Here is a 20189-nt window from a genome sequence, read left to right as displayed (position 1 = left end):
ATTCTTTCCTGGTTGATTTATAATTTCCTTGTGCAAATATCCCTACCTCTGTCGATCTTACTTTGAATATCTTGCGATAGTTGCACATCAAATTTCCCAAAGCAATTTTATCAGGAGAGCAAAATTTTATAGCGATATTCTTCGCTGATAAAAAAGATTGGAATAAATACTTGCTGCTAACCGCTCGAAACAGTGGGCGTGTTTGAATGCGGCAATTTTACAGCGATCTCGCTAAAATGATTGATCATCGTAGCAAAAGTATGGTTAAACTCTAAAACCAAGCTCAATGGGGTTCGGAATTGAGCAATACTTGCTTTTTGAGTAAATAATTACTCCGTTTAAAGTGGGCGATAAGTTTCCGGTCCTTTTTAGAAGTACTATTTGCTTTGAATGGCTTATACAAGAGTCTTGTTTAGAGGGATAATATAGGCGAAGCAACAATTTGTTGTCCGTACATGGCAGTGATGATATTTACTCATATCAAAGCCCCCAAAAATTAAACAAAGTTACTTTCAATATAAAATACACACTATCATTTTAAAGGACTAGGTATTTTCAAAACGAACCCCAATGTATTTAATCTTTATTATTAATTTCTGTCTGTAAAATGATTTAAATAATTCATGAGAAAGGATGCTTTTCTGTGGGTTTTAAAATGGTTACAAGCCCTACAGAATGGATGAAGGACCCGCTCTAGCAGTGATCGTCTTACAAAAGTATACCTTCGGTCAAATGGCCGTTGCTATGAGAACAAAGGCAGGCGAAGTGTGGCTTAGCGAACACACGCGTTAGAAAAGATTCCATTTTTTTAAACTACAATATCTGAATGGAAGCTTTGGTTGTCGCAATGATTGCACCAGTATAAGGCGCCTTCCTAAGCTATTTATTCCCAAGGATTTGGAGTCTAACAACAGAATTGATTCCCACGTTTTTATGAGTTTATAAATCTGGGGTGCAAAGCGCCGGTTGGACGGATAGCATTGAGTAGGTCACACCATAAATCGTGTCATGGAAAATACATGTTCATTGATCTGTTACTATAAGGAATCGAATTGCTTCGTGCGTCACGGCAAACGGACGATTTGGCGTTTAGCGAGAACCTAGAGCCCTTCCGTCACTTGCTTGGTCTACACATCCCCTTCCAAGGACCTAGAGTCGATTACTAAGAAGCTCTTCTCGGAAGCGCCCTAACTCCTTTGAGATTTGCAAGCAAACAAGAGCCGTTTTTGTGTAGTGTTCTGTAAGGACCCACTTGGGTTATCACGTTTCCGCGCGCAGGGTAGGCAGGTGGCTAAGATAGGCCCCCTACGCGAAGAGCTAAGGCTTATATACCAACACCAATGCATAGAGCGGGTCACTCTCAGACCACATCATCCGCCGACATGAACAAGTTTGTGCTAGCTGGGCTTTTGTGTGCTCTAATCGTCCTCGGTCTCACCCAAGAAGGACAGGGATACACTGGGCCGTGGACAAGAAGGCATGGCAAAAAGAGAACGGTTCTAAAAACACAGGTAAGGAAAGGTGTACGCCGCTAGAATTGGATGAGAGTTTAGCGTTCAAATTTTTATTTGTCTCTTGGGGGGTTACTGGCAATGCAAATTGAGGACAAAGTTATCGTTCTTATATAATTAGATAATTGTTTTCAAACGTCATAGCTGAGATACAATAAATGGCACCTAAACATTGAATAAGCTAATTCTTAGTATCTACGTAGTCGTCATGTTGGCATCTTCCTTCATCGGAAATCATAAAATTCCACTAATTGACTAATTGTTGTCAGTAATGACGACGACGACGTCATCTAAGATATCTTAATCGATATCCCCATTATAAAAGGCATAGAAAATTATAAGCCATGCTCACGCGAATTTGGAATTTGGAATAAGTAATGATCGTGAACTGTTAGACTTGATAAATAAATATTGGCCACATTTTCTTCGTCGTCTCATATGTAACGATCCTACAATATTTGAAAGCGCTTCCCTCTGCGTCGTCTGTACTAGTCAATTCCATGTGAATACGTGATAGTGATTTCCTACTTACACTGCTAAGAGGGTTTTATCTTTTCGTATTATTTTTGATAGCTTAAGTAATAGCATATGATTGCTTCCTAACGTCCTTTATAAATCAGAGCCAAAAGACGCAAGCTTTTGATTATTAATTGCTTTGACTTTTGAGATTTTTTATTGAAAAAAGGAGGGAAGGAAAAAATGATAATTCGTTACAAATTTGCACCTAGCACAGAAACCTCAAACCATCTCTCTATTCTTTCCCCATAATTGCAATTTGTCCTTTTGATTCTTTTTGACCTTTGGGGAAGAGCTGATTTTCATACACACCAAACAGTAACAGCTACTAAGAATGCTTGCTAACATTTTTTAACAATAACAATCTCTTTGTGCTGTACGTCCGCCCTGTGTGCTGTATTTAACTACAGTATGCATTGCACGTAACCCTGTGTTAAATTGTCTTCACAAGTTATGTTTTATAGGATTCTCATAAGTTATAACAACAATTTACACAATCAACTTCACAGCAAAAAGAACATAATTATTTTCTCTCATCAGGCTGATTAGGCTCTTATAAAAAGGGATGCCAATTTCCAGCATGTAGGCTCTTGATCTCTAAGTTCTTACAGTAACACGCAGATGTTTACTACTCGTGGGCGTAGCGAATAAATGCTTTCATCGGATTTCCAATAACAAAGGCAGTATCTCCACGGGACGTTTATTGTCGGATTTGGCTACATACCAGAGTGATCTAGCTTATGTATTATAGTTTTGTCTACAAGTAGCACGTCCATTGAGAACCGAAAGTGGACCTTCGGCCATTGGGGGAGGGGGGGGGGGGGGGGGGTTCGCACCCCCTGTTTGGGAACAAAAAAAAAAGGAAAAGTGCTTTGTAATGAGGAGTATATAATGACATCACTACAAAGTACGATGGAATATAATTAAAAACCAATTTTTTTCTAAAATATGAATGTATTTGTAGTTGCTCACGGGCGTTAAACGCCCGTGAATCAAAGAAAAAAAAAGTGCCAAATAAAATAAATGAATTGAATTGATAGTCGGAAGAGCCGATCTGGAATTTACAATGTTCATCTTGAAGGAATTGGTAACTTCCCCTAGCAAGTATAAACGGTAGAAGCCACAAAAATGTGATGGGAAAAGACCACATTCTATTTCAAATCAAGTCAACGACACAAATGATGACATATTGCCCAGTAAACAAAGTTCCAGTGTCAGGGTATTGGAGCGCTTTCGCGACTGACAAACGCAGCGCAACATCTTTGATGTAGGGGGGAGTGGTTGTGCCCCCAATATTTTCAATGTTTCTGAATCTCCCCCACCCCTGCCCCCACCACCACCTCCGGCCACACCCCCCACCACCCCCACCCCCACCTCAATATATCCGAAGCCTGCTACAGCTTTGGGAGAGGAAAAAGGTCGGACTGCCTGGCGAATTCGACCACACTCTATACAGCTTGTTTGTATTCTTTTTCTTTTCCCATCAGGCTGATCAAGGAGCCAACAACGCAGAAGTCCTTCAGGCGTTAGAAGTAGTATGCTCCGCGACACAAGCTCTACGCCAGTCTCTATTCGACGGTGACACGAATACAAAATAAGCAGATAAATAATAAACAATGTGTGTAAACAAGGAAAGTTGTCAAAGTTTTAAGGAATTAATGTGAATTTTGAATTGTGTAAAATTAAATATAATATTTTTGCAGTATGCATTGTGTAATGGTGGTTCCAAGAATCGCGCGAATCACTAGGTTGACCAAAGTGCACGAAAAAAATTCACAACTGATGGCGTTTCTTTAGAATCTCTCTCAAAAAACAGAGTATAATGTCAACCACTATGTAAAGTCGAAACATGCTGTAACTCAGAAAGGATGAAACTTAACGGCGCTAATTGAAGGCTGGATAACAATTCTTAAAAAGAAAAGCAACTGTTTATATTCCATCATCATTTCTTTTCCTATGCCGTACCTGAGTCCAAGCCTTCGTTAACTGTCAGACTTACATGAATAACGAAAACATGGCGGATTTTTGCGTGCACCCTCCCCCCCCCCCCCCCCCCCTTACTTCCTAATCGCGTTTTCTCTGGTGTGCACTTAAAAAGTATGACGCTCGATGTAATACATTTAAGTAACCAAAGATTTGGGGAGGGGGGATGTTTAGGGGTAACGGTGTTGTATCGAGTTTTTTTCACGCTATTTTAAGCTTTGAGAAAATTCCTACTGTGGGGGGGGGGGGGGGGGGTGGGGGGTGGGGGGGGGGGGGGGGGAAGAGGTATGTATCTTTTCTGGGGTCAGAAAATCGGATAATAATCATTACGGATAATAATCATTATTGATTTTAATACAGTCATATCAAATGGGAAAATATAAGCACCGAAAGTCTGACCGCGCGCAAAGCATGGTGCGAGTTTGAAATGCAAGAACAATGGTGCGGTCGAACTATTTGTTTGGTCTCACTAAATATATGCGAAAACCCACATAACTTCGTGCGTGGGCTTATAGATTAAAAACATGATGAATAATTGAGTTGGCTGTAAACCTTATTTGTTTGAATTTCATTATGATTCTTTCAATATTCTACATGAATATTTTCTTGGTTTATTCAAGAATCGGAGAGTTTTATTAGTCTAGTATTTTCTTTCTTTTCTTCATTCTTGCCAGATACCATCCCTTCTGCCCCATCCAGGATTTTTTTCACAAAGCTTTTCCTTCGTTTTTCTGCAGAGTCGGTACTACAAATGAAAACAGACACATTCAATTAAGTCTGACGCTATACAAATAAAAGATTCTTAGAAGTTGCCATTTGAAATGAAAGTGATTATTGAATTGAAAAGGCGTATATTTGCCCTCTTTTTCATTCATTAATGCCCATGCCGTTAATGGATTAGTGGAGCTGCAACCCGCGCAAATAAATCAAATCTTTAAAGAGCTACAGTTTCAGAAATCTAGTTAAATATCCTCATTCTTATATCTGGTCACTAGGCTTTAATATTCTTAACCTAAAGGAATTTTTTAGACTATGAGATATATTTATACGCTTTCAAGCATCACTTTTCGCAGCAGGCTTCCATATTGTGGGTATAATGTATCAGTTGAAATGCAGATAGCAAATACATTGAGCAAACAATTGGTACTAGTGGCTTCAATAGTGCTTAAAAAATTCAAGGTACACTTATTATGCGTTGTCATGTTAATATCAACGAATAACATCGAATCACCTGGCTTTTAATTGAATCAATGAAAGGCCAAAGCACTATTTCTTTAGGCTTGGACATTTTTGCAAAATCCATTGCAAAGAAAAGACTAACAGAAATACACATATCTCAGCCGTTTGCACGGAACACCTGACGTTTACAAATCTAAAAAAAAACATTTAGCTTTTTTAGGGTAGACAGAGGCACAAGAATTTCATTCTTATTAGCAGACCTTGGAGGAAATCCTGTTATGTCACTTATATGTCACGGACAAAACTAATACCATGACCTGGGAATTACGCAAAAGGGGTTAGATATATTTTGATGGGCATACCTAAAACATTTTTGTTATAATTTTTAGTTATCCGTAAGTTTTATAATTTCATGTTCAGCATTGTAAAAATAGTTATTACACTTTAGTTAACCATCGAATATAATCGCTCTGCTTTCGCAATGAAAAGATGGCCCCATGTCGCAAATACCATAAACCCACTCGTTGTCATTTCCTGGCTACGGCCTTGGTCAAAATTACGTTTAGCGTCACTAAGGGTACACCAATGGCACACACGATTTCATTGCTTTCGATAAGATTGGACAGTATTTCAAGTCTTACCAAGGATTCAATCTCTGAATTGACACCAAGCCTAGATTGACTTCTAGAATCGGGCATAGTTCTGCAAAACGCCACAAACTTGTAGATGGAATATCCCCATGGTCCTGACCCAGACATGTAAGCGCGAGATTGCGGGACCATCCCGTAGATTGTAACAAAAAGAGCGAAAACGACTGCGCCCGACCTCATAGTGACGAGTGATCAAGTCCAACAGGTGAGCCACGCAAGTTCTCTTTTTTTTATACTGTGCTCAAGTTTAATTGGTTCTGTTTGAACGTTGGCTCAAGTGCGCTGTTTGTATGCCTTCTATGTACACTTTGGAATAGGGACGCCACGTTTTTGTCAACATACCATCCTTCTAGCACATAATTGGCGACTTGTCTAAGAAATCACATGACTTTTGGGGTGTAGCAAACTCGCGCACACTCTCAAAAAGAGCTTATTTTTACTAAGATATTTTTTTGTTTTGACACTCAAAAAGTCACTTACAAAGCGCCTGTTGACCCCTAAAGAAAACCAGTCTTTATGGAGGTAATTCTATAATAAAACGCCAGAAGTATAAGCACAGATATTCGATTAAATGATATTTTATGCTATTGCCATTAAGATTTTTCATTTCCTTGGTTAAATTTTCTTGGTTGCTTTTTCAGATCGTGGCAAAACATAGCGTAACAATACTAGTATCATAATTAGAAATGACAGCCTTTCGCCTTCTTTATTTGTAACGATCAAGGGTACAAAACGGATCTGTTCCGCGCGCAGCCCGTTTTTTGCTGGCTGGGGAGATGTTAGATCGTCCCAAATGATTCTGCTGGCAAATTTGCCGAACTAGTATTGCTGGGAATATTTTTCTCTGCGCTGGAGCGGATTCTTGGGAAAAGAATCGCCCCTATCGGTTATACGGGCAATTATTCATCCAATTACTGCTGGCTGACTTGGAAAAAAGGAATGGTCCTTCCTGGGAAAAGGGAACAAATAATTATTCCCCAGCAACTTTAAAATTTTTTTTCGGTATCAGAACATATTCAAACGACGAAATATGCAATGTTAACGTGTTTAGGTAAGGGGGGCCCGTTGAACGATAGCATAAAACACGCGCTGATTAGCCAAATCAATACCTTGTCGTGCAAAATGGATAAACTATATCCACGCAGATTCCCGGTTAGCGAATTTGCCTGGATCTTTGAAGACATGTATACTTAATAACCTCGAACATACTACTAATAGTGCCTTATAATAATTTTAAGTCGAGCATCATAGCAAGGATGTTTACACAAAAACCAAGAATCAAATGAACTGATTCACCTTGTGTCTCATTCGCACTAGCTTTAGCATGAGTAAAGTTCAGCATGGATTGATTCAAGTGGAAATGGGGATTCACCTAATATATTATGTAGCGTAATTAGTAACATTAAGTTTTTTTTTTTTATGTTCAATGAGTCATATCAGTCAAACAAAGACTTTATGAACCATGACTGTCACTAGGTGACCGACATTTGATATTTGCCGGGTCCAACAAAAATTCGAATTGTGTACTTCCATCCCCCCCCCCCCCCCCCCCAATTAAGGGGATTGGAAATTTTGGGGGGCGTGGGGGGTCAAACGCCCAGAAATTTGAGGGGGGAGGGGTAATAGTCCGAAGCTAAAAACCCGGAGGGATTTCTGGTTCGTGAGAAACGCGAGTCTTCAGAGCCGAATACTCAAAGTCTCCGTCTGTACATAATGAAGGCCGATTTATCCTTTGTTAGTCTATTAGACAATAAAATCTGCAATAAACAGTTAGATATTCGAAGTCTTCTCGGATAAGGACGTTAAACCGTATCTAAACTGAACTAATCTGAACCGGATGGACGTAAAGAACCGCTGAGGACGCAAGTAGAAACCCAGGCAGTGACCACCCTCAGTGACAATACTTACATTACTAACATACACCTATGATTGTAAACTGCCTTGCGCAGTCTGTTATTGAGGATGAGATATCCTACCATGTAAACCTCTTAGAGTATACGAATAAGCACTATACAAATGCACAATTTTATTATTCTTATTTTGTATATCAAATAAAAAACTGACTGAAACTATCTTTCTAGGGGTTTTTTACTTAATAAGACGGGTTAATTATTCGTAGCGCTTTTCTGACCAAGTCTGTCATGGATTTGCATCACATTTTTGTGAAATCAAAATTTCCAGAGAATGGGCACCCAAACTATATAGGAGTGGCGAGTCATAACTCCGGCCCCCTCAATGGATATTTTCTGGAACTACACATTATAGCGGTTTCGGATCACACGCGGCCTTTTGCTTTTTCTGTTTAACTGTGTCCATATTAAACTTATTGCTTGACCAAAGAAATAAATTTAACAACAAAGAAAAAGACAATAATGCGCGGCACTCATATCCGAGTTGTATTGACTTAACACTATACTACCGATGAACCCAGCTTTTGGGTGGTATCACCTGTCTGACTATTACCACATGGCACGAAGATGTTTGCGCTGTATAATTACATCGTTCAAAATTAAAACACCACAAGCACAAGCAAAAGCACAAGCAAAATAAACGATAAAGAAAAAAAAAAAACAGTAAAAAATATTGAAAAAGAGCACGATGGCCTAAATGCGCAAAGAATTGGAACTCGAGAGAAATAAGGTGTCCACATGAATGACTGTGTCGGGGTTATCCCGTTGCTTTAAGACCCTGATTTTCCGCATATTTGGTAACGTAAATCCCGATTAGGGGTATTGTGTTTGGGCTTGTTCTAAAGTATATTTGCACTTAATTCAAAGTATAATAAATTTCGTTCACAAGTACACGGATTAAAGGATTAACTTCTGTGATGAAACTGTCATGGTCATGCCTATTTACTTTGTTTTAATATATGAGCCTTATCTGTTTCTACATCTTTATTAGATTCTTCAAACGATTCCATTCAAGATCGGAAAATATATATTTTCTGTTACAGTTTCTTGAGTATTTGATGACATAAGTCATTTACAGGCATAGTAGATAGTACTATCATACCAATAATATGTCTACGATTTATTGATTAATGCAGTTATTGTTTTGCTGGGGAGAGGGAGAGGCAAGGCTGCGAGCTCTCTTCATAAATGTAACTGCTATAAAACTCCAAACTTCAGATGACAGTTTGCTTGACACGTATTTTACGACGCCCTGCCACACCCTTCCATAATGCACTACTATACAGGGGGGGAACGCAGCCTATAGGCTTGCAGTCAATGGAGTGCAACAAAATTTGGCGATATTATTTGCATAACGACGAGAAAAATCAAATGTTTACTTATTCTTTTTTTATGTACGTAGTTTTATATATATGATGAGGATAAAAACTATAATTTTCTTAATCATTCTAGTCTACAGATGATTTCCAACATATTGTTATGTCGTTCAGTGCCACGCGACGACTAAAGTCCTATTTCAGATCGAGGATGACAAAGGATCGTGTAATATTCTTAAAAGTCTGACGCATTGACGCCAATTTCAAACCCAAAAGCGGGAGCTATGAAATCTTCACGGGGATGTGGGATGAGGGGCCACGCCCTCATTCAGCTTCTGAATGATTTGACTGCAACTTGTTAAAATCTCGCGTACGCCCCTGCTACCTAAGCTAATGATTACAAGTGTAACTAAAGCTATTCACGTTTATCTACTCACCAAAAATTATACACCTTGTATTAAATATCTGAAAAAAAAAACAACTTACCTGGTCCTTAATCTTGAACTTCATCTTCTCGGGCCTTCTTCCCTTGTGGCACTCCTCCACGAACTCGTCGATGACTTCTGGTGCTACCTCAGAGCTCACCACGCCAAAGTACACGCTATTTGTGTAGCCTTCGATTTGCACGGCGCAGAGAACGAGGGCAAGTAGAGCGATCACAACCTTCATAATGGCCTTCAGACACTATGGGAAGGGAAACTATGGTAAACCTAGCGATAGAAGCGGTTAAATATAGAGGGCTGGTAGTCCTCATTCCCCACTCGACCGCTAAAGACAACTCGATAGCTGGGGCCTGGTATGTATTAAGGGGAAACCTGGCGATAGAAGCGGTTAAATATAGAGGGCTGGTAGTCCTCATTCCCCGCTCGACTGCTAGAGACAGCTCGATAGATGGGGCCTGGGGATTTAGGGGAATCCCGCCAATAAACGGTTAAATATTGAGGGCTGGTGGTCCACAATCCGATCGCTCACTGAAGAAGGCCCGAAAGATGAGACATGGTGTTCAGGAGGATTGCGTGACTTGTTGTTAGTTTCCGGAAAAACCGGTTTACGAATGTAATTTCCCGGCGCGTGGCGCCTCGTTTTGGGGTTGTTTTTAGGTTCAGTGATCGAAACGCGTGTAACAAAATGGACAGGGTTTATGAAATCTCGTTGGGTTCACACTGTTTTTTTTTTTTTTCGTCGTCCTATCGAATACATGGGGTATACAAGTGGAAGAGCCCCCAATCCATTCGACCGCTGGATAAAACTCCATAGTCTGGAAGATTTTTAAGGGGTTTTAAAGTTCCAAAACTCGAAATCACAATTTAAAATATCAAAGGCAGGGGCAGATCTTTTGCTAGGGGGAGGGGGGAGAAGGTTTGCCCCAAACTTTTCTCATTAAATCCTTCGCAATGATGAATGCATGAACTGGCATTATGCAAACCATAAAAAACCGTCCATAATTGAAAGGAAAGGAAAGGAAAGCAAGCTGGGCCGACTTTATCCAGAATTGCAGCCATAGGCTGAATTACTATTGATTTACATTACATGGGGTCTTTTTCAGACTACTATATATACAGCTGACATGGATGAGAGTGTTAGTATGTTAATGCCCCTTTTGGTTATGCGGTCAAGTACAGACACTGAAGATGGACTCTGCCTTCTTCAGTGGTTCTTTAACGTCCCACAATAACAGGTTGGTTAGCTAGGTTTTTGTGAGACGGGACCGCCATTTAACGTAGTCATTCGAGCAAAGAGAAATACACTGCAGTCCACAATCTAGAGAGCCAAGTTTCTTACACCTCTGAAAAATCCCAAGTTGACCTGACCTGGTTCGTACCCTGGTCTCTTGCTTGAGAAGCGAAGCCCGTAGCCTGCTTGCAGGCGGTACTCGGTGTTATTATTGCGGAAAACCCTCCGCGTCCCCAGGAACCACGCGGCTTAGAATAAAAGATGGCGCCCGATCACCGAAGAGAGGGTTTTTCCGCGATAATAACACCGAGTACCGCCTGCAAGCACGCTACTATGGCGTCAGAAACCGTTCAAAATTCCCTGGGGTAAAAGCGTCGCCGGTAATTGGTTTTCACGGCACCGGGTTTTATTTGGCGGTGCCGGGTTTGCTAAAAGCCCTGACATGGTAAAAGCGTCGCCGGTAATTGGTTTTCACGGCACCGGGTTTTATTTTGACGGTGCCGGGTTTTCTAAAAAAGTCTGTTTTTTCTTCTAGTGACGTCACAATCACGTGACTATATTGGTGCACCCCTTGACACCTTCATGACACCTACCGAGTTTGGTTGCAATGTTTCCTTAGTGAAATAATGATATTTTTTATTTTGATGACGTCAGCATATTTTGCTTCTAGTGACGTCATCAATGACGTTACAATCACGTGACTATATTGGTGAGCCCCCCTTGACACATTTATGACACATACCAAGTTTGGTTGTCATATGTTGTTTCGTTTAGGAGATATGAATATAGATATGACATTGGGATAGTTTTTGTTAAAGTGACGTCATCGATGACGTCACGCATCACATGATCATATCTTTGCACCGCCCTTGACACATAGATGACACCTACCAAGCTTGGTTGTTCAGCTCTGAATATTTTCTTTCCTGGAAACACTTTTTTGTTTTGACATTCGAGGCATCAAAACATTGAAACGACCAATCACAGATCAAATTGTAAGATGACGTCATAACACTCGCTGGACCTAAGTAAAAAAAACATGGTGGCCATAGAAAGACGAGAATAAGAGCATAAAACAGTATCTTTCTGCTTTTCGGTAGGGTTTTAGACGTATTAAAACTTGAAAGACTTGTAGAAAAGCCTTTGGGCGCAAAGATGTGGTAAAAATATATTTCGAATGGCTATGTTCGGTGGGAAAGTCCGATTCGCTATAGTCAATAGATGACGGCGAGGATGATGGTCATCACGATCGAATTACAGCTTGGAAGCGTAATTATACTGGAATTCGAAGGCACACTTAACGGTGGATAAGCAGGCATGGATTCTTGACCCTGAAGTTGACAACTCAGTACTACAAATGGTATTCGTTGCGTCCTCCGAAGCTCATAATGCATGCATAAATACATGCCTTACGGTGTGTTGTGTTTAGTTTTAATAAGTTATATATGCAGCCCGTCCGAGTTTGTCGGTCGATCATGAACATTCAGTATTCAAATTGCCTTGTGCAGGCGCTGTTAAAAATTGAATGGGGGTCTAGAATTTTTCAAAGGTGGTTCAATTTATGAAAACTATTACAATAGCTTTGTGCTTAAAAAGGATTGGACCATTGGACCACAGAACCACACCTGGATCAGCCACTGCAGAAAATGACTTGGCACAACAGTATTTTATATTTGTTTTAATGACTTAATAGTGGTATACGCTAATATCATCTCGTGTCCTACACACAAAAAGCATGTGGTACACATAATATCAAATAAAACAAATAGAAGACAAAGTTTGCTTGGCTAATGTACCAACCAGCCCATCTTTTGTATAACTCTTAAATTCAAATATTTGACAATGTCCCTAGAGCATGAAAGGCTGAATGGGATTAGGATTAATATGCCTTGAAGGTTAGAGGGATAATTGCCCAGGGGTGGGTTGGAAGGGGGGGGGGGGGGGGGGCAGTATTCAGTTATAAACATTATGGAATGGTCCAACAGAGCTCAAAATTTCATACACCCAAAAAGGATGGAAACTTGCCACCCCCAAAATACACAAGCCTGTTGTTCAAGCCCAAAGAAATGCAGTGGACACATGTTATGTTGTAAATGTTTTTACAGCATATGTATAATGCGATATGTCTTGAAAACAAATCATTTTCATGAGCTTATCATTCTTCTCCTAAACAATTTTACTCAAACAGAATTCTAATGATTTGAATTCTTTCTGGTAGAAAATTTTCAGTCAGAGTAAATGGGAGAAAAGTGGAAACAATTTGTCCAATCATACAATTTTTACAATCAAGCACCATACATAAAAGTGATGCGAAATAATCATAGATCCCCTCTCATTTAAAAAAAAAGCCCATTGCCCCTTTGAATGCACATATTCTGTGTCTCATATTATGTTTTAGTGCGAATTAAAAAAACCCAGAAGTATAATACTTTGTTAGCTCTGGGGATTTAATACGTAGAAACTTTTTAACCAACCTTCATCCATGCTCTTGGTTTATACTCGGATCATACTAGAAGTAGAAAACCCTTCCCTCACTAGAAAACATGTTATTACTAGAAAACCTATTTTAAACAAGGGGTCCATGGACCAGGGGCAGGGCCGTAGCAGAGTCTGGGGTGCAAATCTGCATTAACGTTGAAAGCCATATAATCTCATACCATTTTTCCACCAAGCAGCGTTCTTTAAGCATTGTCTTTTTAAATACGAAGGGGGTCCCCCCTATTTTCTTGACAGTGCTACAGAACTGGGGGGTCAGTTTGTAACCATACTTTCAAAAAGTGTAATAGTCAATAACACATAGCTTGAACAAATAAAACAAATATTCACAAAAAAGAATAGTATAAGTTTTTTATCACTAAGAGTGGAATACAAAGGAGAAAATTCAATGATCTCTCTGTCCATCCTTATATATTTACTTATCTCAATCTTCTTTGCCATGGTCAATATCTGAAATAAATTGTAACAATTATATTAAGAAAAGAGGAAGGGGTTTCTTTTCAACTTGATTTATAGAGTACAGTAGCTTATTATTTATGATGGCCTTATTGCAGAGGAGCCAACTGAAACTACAGCCTCACACACTGATTTTATATTATTTTTACTCAATTTAGCTTTTTAATAATAAACTTTGGCAGCGCTGTATAAGATTTCTGGTTTTAAAATCAGCCAGAAAAAGCAACAAACGATAGCAATAAATACGGCTAGGCTAGCTATCAATCGAAGCAGTCCACTTGACAGTGTAGGGAGGGCCCTTGTTTCCTATACTTATGTCGGTGATGTACAGAGCTCAACACGATATTGTTTAAAGAAACCAAACGTCCCAGCAACTGGCGTCGCGTCCCATATAGAGACATACCGATTTCGAAAGCTACATAACCCCTTATTCTCAGAATAATTTTGTCTAAGCCCAGAAAAATTATTGTAGAGAGATCTTGGCAAATTTCTACATGTGTTTGGGTTCGAAATCGGTCAACCATGGCGCTGCAGAGCTCCAATTCCCTTCGAATAAGTACCCACCATCTTCCATATTTTTACTCCATCGCTTTTAAGCCTTGCACGAGATATCTTGGAAAGATGACCTAACACACTGGCTGCTCTAAAATTGCAAAAATCGACGGGAAAAAGCTTTTAAAGCGAAAAATATATCTTCCCGGCGGTACAAGGCGAGGGGCTTGAATGATGACGTCATAATCCATTTAGGCCGCCATATTTGTGTTTCCAGAAAATGAAATATTCTGAGCTGTTGTTATACAATGTTTCTTTCACGAGATATGAATGTTTTTATTATAATGACGTCAGCATATTTTGCTTCTAGTGCCGTCATTGATGGCGTCACAATCACGTGACCACATAGGAGCACCCCCTTGACACCAACATGACACCTACCGAGTTTGGTTGTGAAACAATGTTTCTTTCAAGAGATATGAATGTTTTTGCTTTTAATCACGTTTTTTGCTTTAATTGACGTCATCGATGACGTCACACAACACTTTACCATATTGTTGCATCCCCTTTGACACCTACATGACACCTACCGAGTTTGGTTGCCATATGATGTTTCCTTCGTGAAATATAAATATTTTTTATTTTGATGACGTTAGCATATTTTTGCTTCTGTGCACTTCCCTTGACACATACATGAGACCTGCCAAGTTTGGTTGTCATACGATGCTTTTAAGGGACGGACGGACGGACGGACATCGCGTCACGAATACTCGAGTCATTGGATTACCAATATTTGTTACCATATTTGTTTTATATATACCACTTTTTCTTAGGTGGGAGCTCCGCTGTAAATTAGGTGATTATAATATTTCACTTTTGAAGTGCTTCATCAATGGGAAAGTATTTAAGTGCACCAGTCCCTTAGATTCAACTGAGGAGTTCCAAATAAGAAATTTCAAAATCGCTCAAAATTGGTTTAAAGTTAGCCCCTGGTTCTCTTATCATGGTTAAAAAGTTTGAGTTACATACAATAAATATTTTTCGAGAAATTCCGAATTTACGATTTTGCCTATAAAATCGCCGATTTGGGGGCACTTTTCACCTTTCGTAAAAAATCGCAAAATATTCTTTAAATATACGCGGAATTAAAAATAGCGATACAGATCCTTAGAAAGGAGTTGATAAGGTATAAATCGAGTGGTTTCTTTACTTTTTCCGGCAAAAAAAAGTATATTTTATTGCTGTCTAAACATGTCAATAAAAAATGTCGACTTGAATAATAGCTTAAATTTGGGGCTTATAAAACCGATGGTACATGGATTTTCGCAGAAATTTTGCACTTTGAGCAAACATTGGTGTTATTTCTTTCGATTCAGCAAATAAAAAATTGGGGGAATCAAATTCCTGAATTATAATGAAGCCGAACGCAACCCCATGTCCAGCTCAAATAATACGCGATTTTCTTGACAGCCGTCTTTATTAGATACACATACCTGTTTGTACAGGAGACAAACCACAGATAATAAACTCTACCCTTGCTGTATACTAATCTCAGATGCTGTATAATTGTCTTGGTTCATCCTTGGAAGTTACTGGAAGTCAATAAAGACATTACAATGAAAAATATTTGCTATTTTGTACAGACAAGTTCAGAACACCTGCCGGAATGGCAAACTTTGAAGGATTTGTTTGGGTTTTAAAGTTTCTTTACGCTCAATTGAAGTAAAAGATATTCAAACACGTCAGTTCTTACCTTCTGCCAAGGGGTTTCTGGGGGAAAGCCGATTTGTAAGATTAATTTCAATGAAAGGTCAAGTACTTGAACACGAGTCTGGTTTCAGATGACAACTGATCAAAGGTCTACCAGATGAGAGTGCGTGAATTTGCAAAGGAAACCCGATATAAAGAATAGTTCAACTAGTCGGCTTGCAGTTTTTATTCTAGATTATTTCTTATTTTATGTTCTTCATACTATAAAAAACATATTAATGATGCCAAAAATTATTTTAAAAAGATACCGTAGGAAACACCAATCGAAGAATAAAACACAAATACCACAAGCAAACATGCTTCGTTGACATAAGGGCATAAGCTGAAAGAATTGTCACACTCCCTCAAAGCGGCATCCTGTTACAGTAACACCTCCGTTAGCCACAAAAGGCTTTAGGGCAACACAAAGAGATCACATGAGGCTGCTTCTTATAAAATCAGGCAAGCATAAAATTGTAATTCAGATGATGCTTGATATTTTTCTTGATCATGACTACCTGTGATTACGCTGTTTGCCTGGGTGGTCCTTGTGGCCCTAGTGTCGATTGCTCGAGCAATTCAAAGTGCGTTCTTAAACTTTAAACTGAGTTTGAACTTCTTCATAGACATGTTCATTCAATCTGTCGCAAGCTCCAACTGATTTTGTAACCCTTTTCCAGGCAGTCTTGTTGGCGTTGCACAGTTGTTGTTCTTGTTATATCAAGCAAAGTAGCCAATAACGAGTTAAAGTTCTCACGGCAATCTACGATTGTGCTTGTGCAGAAGGGAAGTAACCCATAGAGGGTTACTGTTCTAACGGCAATCAACAGTTTACATTGAGTTAACTGACAGCTCAGTGGTTGGACAGAGTGATATTTGTTTTCTCTTGCTACAAAGCAGCGAAGCAGCCCATTTAAAGTCACTATTCTCACGGTAGTTGCCGATTTTCCAGCTACCGATTTTTTAAACTACTTCAGTCACCTGGAGCAAGTCCGTAATGAAAAAGAAACTCTGTCCCACCGGCGACCAGCAACAACGGCACACTTACCCTAGGGACTCCCACGCAAAAGGTAAAACCTTTAAAAGAAAAAGTCGACAACAACGCAGATTTATGTTTTTAGAACGATATTTCGGCTGGCCAATACCTGCTTTCTTCAGCTTCAGGTTATAAATGAGTTACAATGGCATGTTACAGCTAATATATGTACAAAGTTCATTGATGATTAACTAACAAAAGGTAAAAATAGTAATTGAGTAAGGGGTAAGTTATGGAAGATGGTAAATAGGGTGGTGTGGATTACTAAGTAGCTAAACGGTTTCTTCACATATGTTTGTGTATTAAAAAAAAATTAATAAAAATAACCCGGTCCGCCGAGGTCTGGTCCGCGTAGGTCCTGTCTTCATTTTACAAAGACCCGCTCCCATTATTGATAAAAATTTCTGCAGTAATCAAGCAGTGCTCATGCGCACACAACTAATATGCAGATAAAGGTAACGTATACAATTTTTACTCTTACGCCTAAGTTCTTTACCAAATCATCATATTTTTTTGAAAATAGACAAACAAGACATGATATCGCCTTTTTTAAAATATGATTTTCTAATAAAGAAAGACTAGGACTCAAAACGGTATGTTCTTATCGGGATTAGGATACCTGTGGAAAGTCACGCATTTTCATCTGGCAGACCGCTGATCAGTTGTTGTCATCTGAAACCAGACTCGTGTTCAAGTACTTGACCTTTGCATTGAAATTAATCTTACAAATCGGCTTTTTCCCTAGAAACCTCCTGGCAGAAGGTAAGAACTGACGTGCTTGAATATCTTTTACTTCAATTGAGCGTAAAGAAACTTTAAAACCCAAACAAATCCTTCAAAGTTTGCCATTCCGGCAGGCGTTCTGAACTGAAGTCTGTACAAAATAGCAAATACTTTTCATTGTAATGTCTTTATTGACTTCCAGTAACTTCCAAGGATGAACCAAGACAATTATACAGCATATGAGATTAGTATACAGCAAGGGTAGAGTTTATTTTCTGTGATTTTTTTCCTGTACAAACAGGCATGTGTATTTAATAAAGACGGCTGTCAAGAAAATCGCGTATTATTTGAGCTCGACATGGGGTTGCGTTCGGCTTCATTATAATTCGGGAATTTGATTCCCCCAATTTTTTATTTGCTGAATCGATAGAAATAACACCAATGTTTGCTCAAAGTGCAAAATTTCTGCGAAAATCCATGTACCATCGGTTTTAAAAGCCCCTAATTTAAGCTATTATTCAAGTCGACATTTTTTATTGACATGTTTAGACAGCAATAAAATATACTTTTTTTGCCGGAAAAAGTAAAGAAACCACTCGATTTATACCTTATCAACTCCTTTCTAAGGATCTGTATCGCTATTTTTAATTCCGCGTATATTTAAAGAATATTTTGCGATTTTTTACGAAAGGTGAAAAATGCCCCCCAAATCGGCGATTTTATGGGCAAAATTGTAAATTCGGAATTTCTCGAAAAAAATTTATTGTATGTAACTCAAACTTTTTTACCATGATAAGAGAACCAGGGGCTAACTTTAAACCACTTTTGAGCGATTTTGAAATTTCTTATTTGGAACTCCTCAGTTGAATCTAAGGGACTGGTGCACTTAATATTTTGAAGTTAATAATTTTATTTGCAAGTACTGCGCCAAGATAAAATTAAGGCGTCGTTTGTGTTAAAGTACATTGATTTAAAGGGTGTTGGTCATTATGGGGTCCCTGTGTTATCATGACCATTGTCAAAGGACTAGGTTCTGTACTCGACAGAACACGAATATAACAGTCTATACCCCAGCCTTTTAAACCAGCTTTACTCATCCGCATCCTATATCTGTACCATTTGTGTATTTGTCGTCGTAGAATGATTGTATTTAGTAAACCAAATAGACAGGATGAAAGGTGAAAGGGATGCTAATGGTTGTTTTTAAAACTTCATATACAATGGACCGTTTTCACGATGTTGCGCGCCTCCAAAATACCACAGACTGGCGGGCCACAGCTGATCAAAATGGCGTACGAAGTGAATTTTAAAGATGAAGCCATAGAATAGCTATAGAGCCATAGAGTAGCTATAGAGTTTTGGAGTCAAATTCACTTTGATCCGCATTTTGGATCAGTTGTGGCCCGCCAGATAAAACGGTCACTATACCTCGTGCTTACAAAGCCTTTCCTGTGCAAAACAGTCAAACTAAAACTCCCCCGTCCCACTCCCTTCGCAAAATCGAACTAGCCTGGAGAGTTCCCAAATATAGTCGTTGCGTCACATCTACTCCGGATAACTCGTACTCCACCCTAAATCGCTTTCTTGCCTTTCCCGGGTAAAACAAGGAAAATTCGAACTCAGATTACTGGGGCTCCCAAGTCCCCCCCCCCCCCCCCCCCCTAATTGAACTAGTCTTGAGTTTCCTTAAACTCCCCTACTCCCCTGAATGATCTAATAAACGTCCCGTATGTAAAGAACGCCTCCTATTAAATGAACAGCCCCCCCACCACCACTAAGCGTACAACAGCTCCCCCCTCTAAGTGTACAAATTTGTATTAACCCATTGACTCCTGGCTATTTTTGAGCTGAATTTACAAAAATAAAAGACTGAAAACAGATACCTCCCCGCTATTCTGAGTTATAGCCCGTCAAAGTCAAACACAGCTGCACCTAGTCAGCGGTATCCAAGCTTTCCAACAGTGCTTTGCGGTCCCCACTTTTAATCCCTCGTCATTGTGGTAATGCGAGCACAAGTTGATGGTTGCTTGTATTTTTCATAAAAAATACAGCGATTTGAAACCTGTGCTATTATTTGGCTTAAGAGTAGTTGCTATCACCTTGGTTGGATGCATATCTTCAAGACCATTTATCCCTCAGACTGATGCCTGAGTATCTTCTGTTTGTTGTGTTTATTTTGCATTTATGAATTTTTTGGGTTGTGGGTACTTCTCAAAGCCGGTACAGGCCGGTTGAGGGGTCAATGTATTTAACTGCCCTCTAAACGCCTCCCCCCACCCTCCCGCTCACCTCCCTCCCGGACAAAAAACGGCATAGGGATCCCGGTAATATAAGTCAAATTCAATTGCCTTCTCGATAATCAACACTGGTAAGCGAGAAGCGTCTTGCTCAATGTCAAGAAACGCTTGCTATAATATAACGTGATCCTAACTGAAATTAGACCCCCACTGCACTTGGTTTTGTTATAGTTTATAATAAACGCCCCTCTATAATAGACG

The 20189-nt window shown here is 39.4% G+C and overlaps 3 long non-coding RNA genes across 3 annotated transcripts; 1 reads left to right on the top strand and 2 right to left on the bottom strand.

The window, feature by feature from the left end:
• Nucleotides 1-13540: 13540 nt before the first annotated feature.
• LOC125573309 lies at nucleotides 13541-14544 on the bottom strand. The gene is made up of 2 exons (XR_007314064.1): nucleotides 14256-14544; nucleotides 13541-13685 (listed from the first exon to the last, which is right to left on the bottom strand). It is a non-coding gene; the product is annotated as an uncharacterized LOC125573309 (long non-coding RNA).
• Nucleotides 14545-15641: 1097 nt separating this feature from the next.
• Nucleotides 15642-16052, bottom strand: LOC125573276. The gene is made up of 2 exons (XR_007314037.1): nucleotides 15937-16052; nucleotides 15642-15775 (listed from the first exon to the last, which is right to left on the bottom strand). It is a non-coding gene; the product is annotated as an uncharacterized LOC125573276 (long non-coding RNA).
• Nucleotides 16053-17123: 1071 nt separating this feature from the next.
• On the top strand, nucleotides 17124-18027 carry LOC125573275. Its single transcript, XR_007314036.1, has 2 exons — nucleotides 17124-17730; nucleotides 17894-18027. It is a non-coding gene; the product is annotated as an uncharacterized LOC125573275 (long non-coding RNA).
• Nucleotides 18028-20189: the final 2162 nt, after the last annotated feature.

The sequence above is a fragment of the Nematostella vectensis genome, chromosome 10 (assembly GCF_932526225.1).
Source record: "Nematostella vectensis chromosome 10, jaNemVect1.1, whole genome shotgun sequence".
NCBI lineage: Eukaryota > Metazoa > Cnidaria > Anthozoa > Actiniaria > Edwardsiidae > Nematostella > Nematostella vectensis.
Note: the sequence above shows the minus strand (reverse complement) of the source record. Positions and strands in the feature narration are given on the sequence as shown.